We start from the raw sequence: 15421 nt of genomic DNA, 5'->3' as shown, positions 1-15421 counted from the left end.
CCCAACCATCTCTCTCCCACAAAACTAAAATATTTAACATTCCTAGTTATTTTTCTTTAGATATACATGTATAAGCACAGACTTTCTGGCTGGAGAAGGAGAGAGACAGCAATATTGAAGAATAAAAGTTCCATTGTTCTGTTGCTTCTAAAGTAAATGATGGAAATTATAAGCTAATTTACATATGGGAGATTAGCAGAGTATCCCTTTATTCCTATTAATATATTTTCCCTTCCTAATTATAAAGATTCGAATCTTTTTAAAACAACTTTATACAAAACATTTGTGTGGATATAAGAACTGCATGTTAAATGCTAATTCTGGATGAGTTATTTGCATAACCTTACAAAGGAGCTAAATTGCTTGTATTTAATAATAAATAGAGAGTTTAAAAAGGATTGCGGATATCTTGAGAGAATGTGAAACAGAGAAAAAATTTGCTTCTATTTTAAGATATGGAACTTTTTTCCACTTCGAATTTAAAACTACTCTCCACCCTCTAGGGAAAACTTGTCCTAACTTTCTGATAAGCTTAATATTCCAAGTCTCCTGTAACGTGACAATTCAAATACATTGAAGGTGAAGAGCTAATCTGTTTTTAAATGAACATGGATAATTTTCAAAAGACAATAAACTGCATCTAAAATAGTTTTGCATTTGAAAAGTGGAGACTTTTGAAGATTATAGATTCTGCATATGTTAGCAAAATGAAGAGAATTGTGGAAATTATCCAGGGAATTCAGGGAGAATCAAAATTTATAAAGAAAAAAAGATTAAAGTATTTTTGTGAAGTATGAGATTTGACAGTGCTCATGAATCAGATAGTAGTCATCACTCCTGCAGGAGAAACACGATAGTAGGTGTAATACACATGAAATAAGTATGATAAATACTTCTAAATTTGATTTGATGTTTATGCTCTTTGAAATCAGGAACCAGCCTCTTCCTTACCAGTATTCAATACAGTAGACACTTTATCTTTCTCCCCCTTCTCCCCTTCACTCTTTCCTTAATTGACACCATCCTCTCTTGGGTTTCCTTCTATCTCTTTGCCAAACACTCCTTGTGGATCCCATCTCCTTTTGACTTCTAATTGTTGCCTTTCCCTAGGATATAGTCCTGAGCTCTCTTTTCTTCCTTATTGCCCTCTTTCTAGGGGATCTCTTCAGTTCCCATGACTTTAAATTCCATTTATATGCTCTCGAATACCAAATTTACACCCAGAACCTCTCCTCAGAGTTTGGGTTTGCAGGTTCCTGTTAGCTATCTCCTTTCAGATGTCTCCCAGCATCTCAAAAGCAACAAGGCAGTCCCAAACCACATAGTCAAGGCAGCCCACCACTCCTGTCTCCCCAAACTCCTCCACTTTAGCAATGACACTCATTCTGGTTACACCATATCAACACAATATCTCTGTCATTTCTACATTGAAAATGTACATCGAATCCTTCCACTGTTCTTCACTTCCACCACTGCCACTCTAGTCTAAGCCACCATCTCACATTGACTATTTTGCAGGCTTCTCTACTGGGTACTGACATAACTCCAGCAACTAGTTTTCTCCACAACAACTACAGTCATCTTCTTATGTCACAGATTGCTACTGGCTGCCTTTCCTTCAAGTTAACAAGCAAATTCTATACCCTACTGCAAAATGGCTACTCTGGATTGCCATGAGTTTGATCTGATCTGTAAACATGTCACTTTTCTATTAAAACCCATTCACTGGCTTCCTACTGCATAAGAATAAAATCCAAACTCCTTACCATGGTCTACAAAGACCCCCACATGAGTTGGCTCTTTCCTGTCTGACAAAACTCAACAATCTCCTGGCCCCTTCCCCTTTCTCACTACTCTGCAGCCACACTGACCTCTTTCAATCCTCAAATGCCCCATGCTTTTTGCATTCTCAGGAACTTTACATATGCTGTTCCTCTATTGCCTTCCTCTACAGCCCAGTGCAGTGGTGAGAGAAAGGGCCAGCTGGGCTTCCTGGGTCGAGTAGGGGCTCAGAAAGCTGTGAAGTTATACAATAAACTCACTCATTTCCTGCATCAGGACTTACTTTGGTCCTGGATGGATAATATTTAAGATAGATGCTTAAACTATTCCTAACACCAGGATTTGTGCATGTGTTTTCTTCCCCAAGAAAGCTATAAACAGTGAAAATTTTGCTGTTACGTTTCCGTGTGTCCTTCTCTCCCTCTCTCCCTTCCCCCCACCCGAAACTAAAGTAAAAAGAACGTTAACTGCCCATTTTTTTGTGACCAGTGGACCTTATCTATACTCCCAATCCCAATTCCTTGTGAACATACTTTGTAAAGTCCTGTAAGATGCTGTCTCCTTTGCCATGCCGCTGCAAGGTCATAAAATAGATAAAATCTAAGTTGCAATTCCGGTTTTCCTCAAGATCTAAGACATGTCACAAATGGTTATCTTTGTTTCTACCTCTGGTAATATCTTCCCACTGCATGTATTTCCCACCTTAAAGAGTTTAAAAGGCAATTGTATAATCTAACTCTGGCTACCTGTTCAGGACCCCTTCCACGCTGTGGAAGCTTTGTACTTTCACTCTGCTCAATAAAGTCTACAACTTTTCTCTCTATCGGTCCTTGTCTCTATCATTCACCGCAGTCAGCTGCCACACCAATTCTTTGGCAAGGCTAGGCAAGAACCTTGGGTGTTACATTTTGGCAAGCCAGCCAAGAGTCTCCAGGAAAGGCATCTAGATCATCACGTGGCGAGTATGATCGGACCTCTTCTGCTCACTATTCTGTCCTGTCCTTCCTTAGAATTCAGAGGCTAAACCGGGCACCTGTTGGCCACTTAAAGGCGATTAGTGCAGCCACCTGACTAAAGACACAGGTGTCAGGCTGTCTGGAAAAGGGCTCTCTAACAATCCCCAACCCTTTGGGGTTGGGAGCGTCGGTTGGCCTGGAACCAGTTACAACTCTTTTGCTTTCTGTGGTGGTCCCAAAGTACACCCGGGAGTGCTCAGCAGATGTCTTAGTCTCCCAGATATCCTGGTTGAGACCATGGCCCCGCCAGAGGCTCCCCCTGCACCTGCTGCTAAGCATAAGACAGCCACATCTTCTGACTCCTGCCTCCTGGGTCCTAATGTCCACAAGTTAGACTTTTTTCTTCATCTCATAAGCAAGCTTATTCCCGCTAGGCAGGATCAAGATTCCCTATTTAGAAGTCTTAAATTCTTGGGGTGGTCCCAGAAGATCCCTGTTCATAGTGCCCTCCAGGGTTTAGGCAGGTGTCGCCATTTGATGGCTATTTTGAAGGTCCAGTTCCCCACCATAGTGTATGGTCCCCCACATCAGGACAATTTAAAGAGGTCTGTAATTTTCATGTGGATAGAAGCCTTAGGCATTTCCTCCATTGCTCCCCAGATAAACTTTCCCCTTCCTTGGTGCCTCTCAAGTACAATCTGTGGTACAGAGGCACAGGTCTTAGAGCCATTGATTTGTTGTTTCAACCATTCAATAATTGGTATTGGATGGAAGAAAATACAGTCAGTTGGGACACAGGATGCTGGTACTGCCTTGAGAGAGGGACTTACTCCTTTGATGGCAAGTGGGGACAGAAGGCTAAAGTACAGCAGCTGTTCTCTTGGCCCTGGCCTAGAGGACATCCACCACTCCCTTTAAGCTTACTAAGCCTCCTGTCGCTAATTCAGAGATTTCTCCTTGAAAACAGTTTTAAGGCCAGTCCCACGAAAATTGGGCCTTAGCATGCAAGCATCATTGGTGCCCCCGACCCAGGCCTTGCCACCCTGGAACAGGTAGGATGCATTGGCAGAAGGACCACAATAAATCCAACAGTCCTTGAGCCCCATTTAGTGGTCAATGGGCGCATGGCAGGGGCAAGGGAAGTTTCCATCCTGCCGGTAACCATGGTTAAATCCAGTAGATACAGAGGTCAGGAAAAGTGGCCATGAGCTTTGAGCACAACTGGGCCAGACCCTTAAGGGATGCCCTAAGGGAAGATGAGTCCCAGGACTAACCAGGGCTGCGGGCATCCCTGTGTTTAAAATTCCGGATGGGCACCACACCTTCAAAACCAGACACTCCCATAAGATGTATCCTGAATAACTGGGACAAATTCAACCCTGAAACCTTAAAAAGAAGTAGCTGATTTTCTTCTGTACCAATGCCTGGCCACAGTACCCCTTACAGAATGGAGAATCTTGCCCCCTGAGGGAAGTATTAATTATAACACCATTCTACAATTGATCTTTTCTGTAAACAGGAAGGTAAATGGAGTGAAGTTCCTTATGTACAGGCTTTCTTTGCCCTTTGTGACAATACTGCCCTGTGCCAAACCTGCAAGCTTTGCCCAAATGACAGAGGCCCACAATTGCCCCCATACTCAGGCCCTCTTCCCTTAGCCCCACTCTCCTCAGTCCGTGTCTCTATCACTCGCCACGATCAGCCACCACACCAATTCTTTGGCGTGGCTAGGCAAGAACCTTAGGCATTACAGTGGCACATGCCTGTAGTCCGGCTACTCAGGAGGCGGAGGCAGTAGGATTGCTTGAGTCCGGGAGAGCTGAGCTATATCACGTGATGACTGTGCCTGTGAATAGCCACTGCACTGTAGCCTGGACAATATAGTGAGATCCTCATCTCTAAATAAATAAATAAAAATAGAGGTCTTCCTCTGCAATATGTAACACCATGTATTATGCGTTTGTTTCCTTTAATGCACTTAGCATAATTTATATTTATTTACTTGTCTATTCTGTTCTTGTTTTGATACTCTTTCTAGACTGTTAACACTCTAAGGGCAAGGATTAAATTTGTTTTATTCCCTAAAGTACCCAGGGCTTAGTACAGTAGCTGACACACAATAGGCCTTCAAACATTTCTATAGAATGAGTAAAGGAACGAAGAAATGAAGAAGCTGTGGCAATTACAGCAATAAAGTGTTTTACCAAATTCTTAGGGAGTGAATCAAACTAGTCAACTTCTTAGCATCTGGAAACTCAGTGGTGGGTGGCCGTAGTTTGCTACTTGAGAACTTGATACACTTTAGGGAAGAAATTATGTTCTATAGCAATATTTTCATGCCTGTAGAATATTAAAAGTTTTGTCATGTAACCTTTCAAAATGTCAAGTGCCTATTGTATTAAGGTTTTTAATGTTTTTAAATGACTTAAGCTAAACTGCATTCTCATTATTTACTCACAAAACCTTGGCATGGCCCTAAGGAATAGAGTCAAGGCTACAAGCACACAGAGGAAGCCAGCACACAGACACTGACATGGGCTGTCATTACAGGTCTCCAATTTTCCTGGCATGAGATGGAAAAATATCATAGCAAGGTGACTGCAGAAGAGAATTACTCACCAGTGTGGGCTGGGACCAAATGACTTTAAGAGGACATGATTCAATGACTCTCCACATAGTCAATGAGTTGATGTGGTTCCTTGGACTTCAATGCTATTTTCTTTGTTCTGATATAATTTTTCGAGACCTAAATATTGTGTCTGGGGTTATACAGAATAATAACCTATGCAAGGCCAATGTCAAATCCTTGACAATTTCAAAAAAAAAAGTGTATTGAGATCTGCCAGAAAATAGCCTCTGCACTACTAATTCCCTCTGAGTGACATTTCAAAGCTGATTACTTAGCCCCACTCAGACAGATATCCCACTAGAATCAACATCCTTCTCGCGTTAGCCTAATAGGGATTTTGCCTTAACAAGAAATATAGAATTGGGTTCTTAGTGATAATTATGATAATAATTTTCAAAAGACAAGTCTTTCCCTTAATAAATAATCCTTTTCTAAGAGCAAGCATCCTTCAATCTTACCTCTGCTGTTTTTCAAATTAACATTTTAAAAAATCAATTTTGATACTTGAGACTTATACAAGGATAAGCGGAACTCAGAAGTGACAGATTCTGCTTTTATGTGGATATAGATGTGTACCTGATGCCAACAGTAGGGGCAAAATAAGCAAATTTACTCATTAAGGTGTTCTTTAATCTTCAGATGTCAAACATAAGCTCCAATTTATGTTAAACTAAATATCCCATCTTCCTCCTTACTTAAAACTAACAAAGGCTATCATATCAGCATATTTTTATAATTATAGCTTAAAACAAAACAAGTGATATCTCACTGAGGTTTTGATTTGCACTTCTTGATTAGTGATGAGGAGCATTTTTTCATATGCCTTTTGGACATTTGTATGTACTCTTTGGAGAAATGTCTATTCAAGTCCTTAACCAATTTTTTAATCCTGTTATCAGTTTCTTTGCTACTAAGTTGTAGGAGTTTCTTAATATTTTGGAGATTAGCCCCTTGTCAGATACATGGTTTGCAATTATTTTCTCCCATTCTATCAGTTGGCTTTTCACTCTGTTGATTCCTTTGCTGTGCAGAAGCTTTTTAGTTCCATGTAGTCCTTCTTGTTTATTTTTGTTTTTGTTACCTTTGCTTTTTGGTGTCCTATCCATTGTCTTAGTCTGCTCAGACTGCTATAATAAAATACTACAAGCTGGGCATGGTGGCTTGTGCCTGTAATCCCAGCACTTCAGGCGGCTGAGGCAGGTGGATCACGAGGTCAAGAGATCAAGACCATCCTGGCCAACATTGTGAAACCCCGTCTCTACTAAAAATACAAAAATTAGCTTGGCATGGTGGCATGTGCCTGTAGTCCCAGCTACTAGGGAGGCTGAGGCAGGAGAACTGCTTGAACACAGGAGGCAGAGGTTGCAGTGAGCAGAGATGGCACCACTGCACTCCAGTCTGGTGACAGAGCAAGATTCTGTCTCAAAAAACAAACAAACAAACAAAAACAAACAAACAAACAAAAACCTACAGTCTGAGTCACTTATAAACCACAGTAATTTATTTCCAACAGTTCTGGAGATTGGGAAGTATTACATCAAGGCACCAGCAGATTCAATATCTAGTAGAGCCCACTTCCTCATACATGGCCATCTTCCACTGTTACTTCCATGTGTTCCACTTCACCAACAGGGGTAAGAGCTCTTTCTGGTCTCTTTCATAGGGGCACTATTCCCAATCAGGAGAGCTCCATCTTTATGACCTAATCACCTCCCAAAGGCCCCATCTCCAAATACTCTCACATAGGGGTATTAGGTCTCAACATACAATTTGGGAATACAAACATTCAGCCTATAATTTCCATTAAAGCATTGCTAAGACCAATGTCAAGAAGCTTTTCTCCTATGTGTCCTTCTAGGAGTTTTACAGTTTCGGGTCTTACACTTAAGTCTTTAATCCATTTCCATTGATTTTTGTGGATGGCATAAAATAAAGGTCCTATTTCATTGTTTTGCATGCAGATATCTTGTTTTCCCACATCATTTACTAGTCTCAAAGAGACTATTCTTTCCCTACTGTGTCTTCTTGGTACCCTTTTCAAAGAAGAGTTGACCATATATATATATGGATTTATTTCTGGAGTCTCTATTTTGTTCCATTGGTTTATATGTCTGCTTTTACATTAGTACTATACTGTTTTCATTACTTTAGCTTTGTAATATATTTAAAATCAGAAAGTGTGAAGACTCCAACTTAGTTCCTCTTTCTCAAGATTGATTTAGTTTTTCTTTCAGTCTTTCTCAAGATTGATTAGTCTTTTGTAGTTCCATATAGATTGGAAAATGTAGACGAGTTGGTAAGGATGTGGGGAAGTTGAAACCCTTGCATACTGTTGTTGGGAATGCAGACTGCTACAGCTGCAATGGAAAACACTATGGATGTCCCTCAAAAAATTAAAACTACATTTATTATATCATCCAGCAATTTCACATTGAAACGTTTGTCCCAAATAACTGAAATCAGGATCTCAAAGATATATTAGTACTTCCATGTTAATTGACACACTATTTACAACAGCCAAGATGTGAAAACAAATCTGTCTGAATGGATAAAGAAAATGTGGTATATACATATAACGGAGTATTATTTGGCCCTTAAAAAGAAGGATATCCTGTCACTTGCAACAACATCAATGAACCTGGAAGACGTTATGTTAAGTGAAATATTTCGGGCACAAAAAAAACAAATACTGCATGATTCCACTTATATGAGGCATCTAAAATAGTTAAATTCATAGAATCAAAGAGTATAACAGTGGTTTCCAGGGACTAGGGGAAGGGGGGAACGGAAAATTAGTAATCAACAAACAACGTTTCAGTTAAGCAAGATGAATTTTTAGAAATCTGCTGCATAACATTGTACTTATAGTCAACAATACTGTATTATACATCTTAAAACTTTAAGAGGGTGATTTCATATTAAGTGTTCTCACCATAATAAAATAAAATTTTAAAAATACATAAGGCAGGTGGTTGGATGACTTGAGGCAATTTAACACTTCCTATTTCCATCAGCCATCTCCCATTCTACCTCTTATAAATATATAATTAAGTAAAAACAGAACATTTGCTAGGCTATAGCTATAAGTCTACAGCCCTCCCTTAAATTCACATTCCTGCCTCCAAACTGCTCATATATGGAAACTCTGGACCCATCATTGGAGACAGGCAACATGGTGAGGCTGCTGAAATTGTGCAGAGGTTCTTAAAGAGTACAGATGATACACAAAGTAAAAAGAAATTATTTAGGCAGTTAGGGTAAGAGAGTCCTCGGTAAGGCTTCTCTTTTAACAAAAAGCAGCCCCCAAATATTTTCTTTTCTAACAAAGAACAGCTGTAAAATTGAGCTGCAGACACAGATAAGCAAGCTGGAAGCTTGCACGAGTGAATGGCAGCAGCTGTGTCAATAGGAAAAGGCTATCTGGGGGCCAGGCATGTTCAACATGGAGGCTCCATCTTTCCTTTTGTCAACCACCTGTACAGTAAAGGAACAGGCAACACGGCACCAACCAGGCAGAGAACCCACCTGCATAATAAAAGATTAGGGTGGAGCAGCCAGCTTCTTTATGTGCTATGTAAATGGCACACCTGATCTGACTAATCTTTTGGGCTCTATGTAAATTAGACACTGCCTCCTCAAGCTCATCTATAAAACTCCATGCATTTCATCTGGGAACTGGTAACCCATTTTTCTCCAGGACCCCGCTCTGCACAGAGAGTTCTTCTCTTTCTTTTGCCTATTAAACTTCCACTCTTGACCTCACTATGGTGTGTCGATGTCCTTGATTTCCTTGGTGTCAGGCAACGAACCTTGGGTATTACCCCAGATGAATGACATTGCTTCACAGAGTAAAGAAAAAAAGTTGCTAGGAGTCAGTGGCAGCCCCTAAAGTGTTCTTATGACACTGTCTCTTGTTACATCATCACAGGTACACATCCTTTCAGTATCAAGAAGATACCCAAATTTCACTGTTACAATGGTGAGAGCACTAAATGAAGTGCTGAAAAAGTAGTAATTCTGTTATGCCACTAGTAGCTGCAGATCCTTACCCAAGGTCTTAGTTTCCTCATCTTAAAATGGAATGTGTTGAATTTTGCTTCTGGGAAAATAGAGTAGATGTATTTTTCCTGTTTGTCCTGTTAAACACAACTTTAAAACCCTGAGCATTACACATAAAACAAATACAAGAAGACACTGAAAGGTAGAGAGAAGACAGACAAACAAGAGATTTTGGGACGTGGGAAAAGAAATGGAGATGAGTTTCCTAAATTTTCTTTTAGCCTCATATATCCCAGACTTACAGCTGAAGCAGCCAATAATATTGGAATGCCAGTGGGCTGAAACAAACAAAAAAGCCACAAAAAAACCTGCTATCTCTAGCCAAAGACAGAAAAAAGACAGTCTAGCAAGGCAGAAAGCTTTTAGACAATAAGAGCGAAACACCACAGTTAAGACTGTGGTCCCAACCTCACTCGTGCCTGCAAAGGCTGATTTAGGAGCTGAGACTTTCAATCACACATCACTATAGCTAGGTGCCGCAAAACCCCCACCAGAGGGCTGTTTGAGAAGGCCAAGTAACAAGCCAGGACATCCATTCCTGCTGACTGGTTATAAATCCCCTCTCCTCATAGTAACACTGGAAACCATTTGAAAGTCTGTAGTTCCACCCCCATTCAGTGGTAATGAGGCACCACTCCCTGTCCCTGCTGGAATGGTATCAGAAGAGGCCCAGAGGATAGTGGGAGCTTTCACCATTAACTAGTACAATAAGGCCATCTCCACTGCAGTGTCAATAGGGACCACAGGGGGAACCATAAGTCCCACAGTTTCAGCAGTAATGTGAAGCACCTCTTTTCCCCAGGTGTCAAATGAGGCTGGTGGGAAACTTTGACTTCTACCTCCACCTGGCAGTAACAAAGAGATTCCCTCCCCTTTTCCTGATAGAGAAAGATAGTTAAAGTAAAATGCTTAGATAAGATCCAGAGTCTCATTTAGAAAACATAAAAAGGTTAAGATTTTATTTGAAAATCACTCATCACAACACAAAGACCTGAGCAACGTAGCAAGAACCTATCTCTAAAAAAATAAAAATAAAAAAATTAGGTGTGGTGGCATGCACCTGTAGTCCTAGCTACTTCGGAGGCTGACACAAGAGGATAGCTTGAGCCCTGGTGATTGAGGCTACAGTGAGCCATGATTGTACCACTGCACTCCAGTCTAGGTGAGAGTACAAGAGCTCATTGCATAAAAAAATGAAAAATAAAAATAAGACCTTAAACTGAATTAAAAACACTAACAATAATGCCAACAGTGAGATGACAGAGATGTTAAATATTACCTGACAAAGATATTAAAGTAGCCATCATAAAAACACTTCAATGAACAGTATAAACACTTTTGAAACAAATGAAAAATAGAAAGTTCCAGAAAAGAAATAGAAAATGTAAAAAGGAACCAAAGGGGAACTTTATAACGTAAAAATATAATAACTGAAATAAAATGAGTATAATAGTAGAATGGAGAAAAGAAAGAATCAGTGAACTGGAAGACAGAGCAAAAGAAATTACCTAATCTGGTCAGGTACAGTGGCTCATGCCGGTAATCCCAGCACTTTGGGAGGCCAAGGCGGGTGGACCATGGGCTCAGAAGTTCGAGACCAGCCTGACCAACATGGTGAAATCCCGTCTCTACTAAAAATACAAAAAATTAGCCGGGTATGGTGGCAGGCACCTGTAATCCCAGCTGCTCAGGAAGCTGAGGCAGGAGAATTGCTTGAACCCAGGAGGCAGAGGTTGCAGTGAGCAGAGATCACGCCACTGCACTCCAGCCTGGGCAACAGAGCGAGACTCCATCTCAAAACCAATAAATAAATAAATAAATAAACAAATAAAAGAAATTACCCAATCTAAACAACAGAGAGAAAACAAACTAAAAAATAAAATGAAAAGAGCCTGAAAGACATGGTGAACTGTAACAAAAGATCTCACATTTGTGTCATCCCAGTTCTGGAGAAGAAGAAAAATAAGATTTCTCTAAGTACTTTAAAAAGTAATAATTTATACTTTAAAAAGTACTCGAAGACATAATGAGTAAATATTGCCCAAATTTGGCAGAAAATGTAAGTCTATAGATTCAAAAGGCTGGGGAAAGCCCAGACAGGATAAAACCCAAAGAAATGCACGAAAAGACACATTAAAAGATTAAGCTTCTGAAAACTATAGACAAAGAAAAAAATCTTGAAAACAGCTAGGAAAAAATGACACCTTACCAATGGGGGAAAAATAATTCAAATGACAGTAGATTGCCCATCAGAAATCATAAAAGTCAGAAGCATTAAGAAATCACAAAATATACTGGACTGAATAAAAATGAAAAAAGACCATGCCAAAATTTGTGTGGCACAGCTAAAGCAGTGATGAGAGGGAAATCTATAACACTAAATGCATAAGCGAATAAAGAGAAAATTCTCAAATCAATACTATAACATTCCATCTCATCGACCTGATAAAAGAAGAACAGAATAAACCCAAAACAGGTGGAAGAAAGGAAATGATAAAAAGCAGAAGTCAATGGAATTAAAAGCAGAAAAACAACATAGAAAATCAACAGAACAAAGAGCTGCTTCTTTGGAAAGATCAAGAACATTGACAAACCTTTACACCGCAAGGGTAAAACCACGTACTCAAGTCTCAGCAACGGCGGACGCCCCTCCCTACACCAAGCTCCAGGGATCCCAGGTCGACCCCAGACTGCTGTGCTGGCAGCGAGAATTTCAAGCCAGTGGATCTTAGCTTGCTGGGCTCCTTGGGGGTGGGACCCGCTGAGCCAGACCGCTTGGCTCCCTGGCTTCAGGCCCCTTTCCAGGGAAGTGAACGGCTCTGTCTCACTGGTGTTCCAGGTGCCACTGGGGCATGAAAAAAAAAAAAAATCTAGTATTATTAACAAAGAAAAAGAGAGAGAAGACAAATTACCAATATCAGAAATGAAACAAATGATATCACTAAAAACACTCCAATCATAACAAAAGATAATAAGGGAATATGGATTGAGTATACCTTAACTGAAATACTTGAGACCAGAAATTTGGGTTTCAGATTTTCTTTTTCCAATTTTGGAAGATTTGCATATACATAATGAAATATCTTGGGGATAAGACCCAAGACTAAACACAAAATTTATTTATTTTTATATAAACCTTATACACATAGCCTAAAGGTAATTTTATACAACATTTAAATAATTTTTGCATGAAACAAAGTTGTATACATTGAACTATCACAAAGCTAAGGTGTCAGACATGAAATTTTTCACTGCGGTGTCAAGTTGGTACTCAAAAAGTTTCAGATTTTGGGGTATTTCAGATTACAAATTTTCAGATGAGGGATGCTCACCCTTTCTCAAGGTAGTTTCCTTGAGAAGACTACCACAATCCATCCAATATGAAATAGATAATTTGAAATAGACCTATAAATGTTAAAGAAATTAAATTCATAATTTTAAACATTACCAAACAAGAATTCTTCAGTCCCAGATAGTTGGTTCTACTGGAGAATTCTACTGAACATTTAAAGAATTAACACCTGTTCTATATGTCTTCCAAAATCTAGAAGAGAAGAATTCCCAGTTCATTTTATGAAGCTAGTATTACTCTGTATATCAAAACCAAAGACAGTGCAGAATAAGAAAACTGAAGACCAATATCCCTCCTGAACACAGATGCAAAAAAAATTTAAGAAAAAATATTAGCAAGTAAAATTTAGCAACATATAAAAGAGAATTATACGTGATAAGTAAATGAGATTTATTCCAGGGATGCAAGACTGGTTCAATATTTGAAAATCATTCAATGTAAGAAATTTGACATAATCCACTATATTAATCAAAGGGAAAAAATACAACACAATGAAATAAATCAGTGCAGACCAACTTATTTGACAAAATTCAATGCCCATTCATGATTAAAACTCTCAGAAAAATAGAAATAGAGGGGAATTTACTCAATTTCATAAAGAGCATCTACAAAAGAAACCTACAACTAACATTATACTTAATGTTAAATTGCAAGGGTCTACTTTTACTACTCTTATTTGACATAAAACTGGAATTTTAAGCCAGTGTAATAAGGCAAGAAAAGGAAATTAAAGGCATACAGATCTGAAAAGAAGAAATAAAATGGTCCTTATTACAGAAGAAAGACCATTTCAAATTCTACAAAAGAAAAAAAATCTTCTAGAACTAATAAGTGAAATTAGCAATGTGGGAGGATACAAGATCTACATGTAAAAATTAATTATATTTCTATATACTAGTAATGGCTACTGAAATTAAAAACATGATACTGCTACAATAGCTTTTAAAAATTATTTAGGTGTAAATCTAACAAGACATGTACATGATCTGTACACTAAAAACCACACAATGCTGATGTAAGATATCAATCATATAAATAAATGAAGAGACATACAATGTTCATGGTTTGGAAGAGTCAAAATAGCAAATATATTGCTTCTCCACAAATGGATATGCAGGTTGGAATTCACAAGGTTTTTGGTAGATAAATAGCATAAGATCAGTCTAAATTTCATATGAAAAGGCAAAGGAATTAGAATAGCTAAAGTAATTTTAAAAAAAGAATAGAACAGGAAGAATCGGTCCTGTTTTAAGACTTATTAAGTAGCTACATTAATCAAGACTCTGTGGTCTTAATGCAGGGATAGAAAATAGCTCAATGGAACAGAATAGAGAATGCAGAAATAAATTCACACAATTATGCAGAGGGGAGGGGAAGGGAGGCGAGGGGAGGGGAGGGGAGGGGAGGGAATGTCCTTCAATGGATGAAGAGACAACCATATGGTGCATAGTAATAACTAGATGAACCTCTAGAGAATTATGCTGAGTAAAAAAGCCAGTTCTGAAAGGTAATATTTATGATTTCATTTCTACTACATCCTTGAAATGACAAAAGTATGCTCTTTGGTGCTGAAATTACGTCAAGAATTAACATACAGGGTCAATGTGGAAAAGAAAGGTAGGCAGCTTAACTGGCTTCTTTTTGCTATTGTCATTTCTTTTGGTTTTTATTCTTTTTTATTACTATATTTTAAGTTCTAGGGTACATGTGCACAACGTGCAGGCTCGTTACATAGGTATACATGTGCCATGCTGGCCCGCTGCACCCATCAACCTGTCATTTACATTAGGTATTTCTCCCAATGCTATCCCTCCCCCACCCGACCCCACAACAGGCCCCCGTGTGTGATGTTCCCCATCCTGTGTCCAACTGTTCTCATTTTTCAATTCCCACCTATGAGTGAGAACATGCAGTGTTTGGTTTTCTGTCCTTGTGATAGTTTGCTCAGAATGATGGTTTTCAGTTTCATCCATGTCCCTGCAAAGGATATGAACTCATCCTCTCTTATGGCTGCACAGTATTCCATGATGTATATGTGCCACATTTTCTTAATCCAGTCTATCATTAATGGACATTTGCGTTGGTTCCAAATCTTTGCTATTGTGAATAGTGCCACAATAAACATATGTGTACATTTGTCTTTATAGCAGATTTATAATCCTTTGGGTATACATACAGTAATGGGGTCGCTGGGTCAAATGGTATTTCTAGCTCTAGATCCTTGAGGAATCACCACACTGTCTTCCACAATGGTGGAACTAGTTTACACTCCCACCAACAGTGTGAAAGCATTCCTATTTCTCCACATCCTCTCCAGCATCTGTTGTTTCCTGACTTTTTAATGATCGCCATTCTAACTGGTGTGAGATGGTATCTCATTGTGGTTTTGATTTACTCTGATGGCGAGTGATGATGAGCATTTCTTCATATGTCTGTTGGCTGCGTAAATGTCTTCTTTTGAGAAGTGTGTGTTCATATCCTTTGCCCACTTTTTGATGGGGTTTTTTCCTTGTACATTTGTTTAAATTCTTTGTAGATTCTGGATATTAGCCCTTTGTCAGGTGGGTAGATTGCAAAAATTTTCTCCCATTCTGTAGGTTGCCTGTTCACTCTGATGATAGTTTCTTTTGCTGTGCAGAAACT

General features: G+C 39.1%; 1 long non-coding RNA gene across 1 annotated transcript in view; it reads left to right on the top strand.

Moving 5' to 3' along the window:
- The first annotated feature begins 2594 nt into the window (after positions 1-2594).
- LOC135968048 (uncharacterized) overlaps positions 2595-15421 on the top strand; it is a 45681-nt gene continuing 32854 nt past the window's right edge. The window contains exon 1 of the long non-coding RNA XR_010582477.1: positions 2595-2740. This is a non-coding gene — a long non-coding RNA (uncharacterized lncRNA). The remainder of the gene's footprint in view (positions 2741-15421) is intronic.

This window comes from Macaca fascicularis, chromosome 17 (assembly GCF_037993035.2).
Source record: "Macaca fascicularis isolate 582-1 chromosome 17, T2T-MFA8v1.1".
In the NCBI taxonomy this organism is placed as follows: domain Eukaryota; kingdom Metazoa; phylum Chordata; class Mammalia; order Primates; family Cercopithecidae; genus Macaca; species Macaca fascicularis.
The sequence above is the reverse complement of the archived record's forward strand: the minus strand, read 5'-3'. Positions and strand labels throughout refer to the sequence as shown.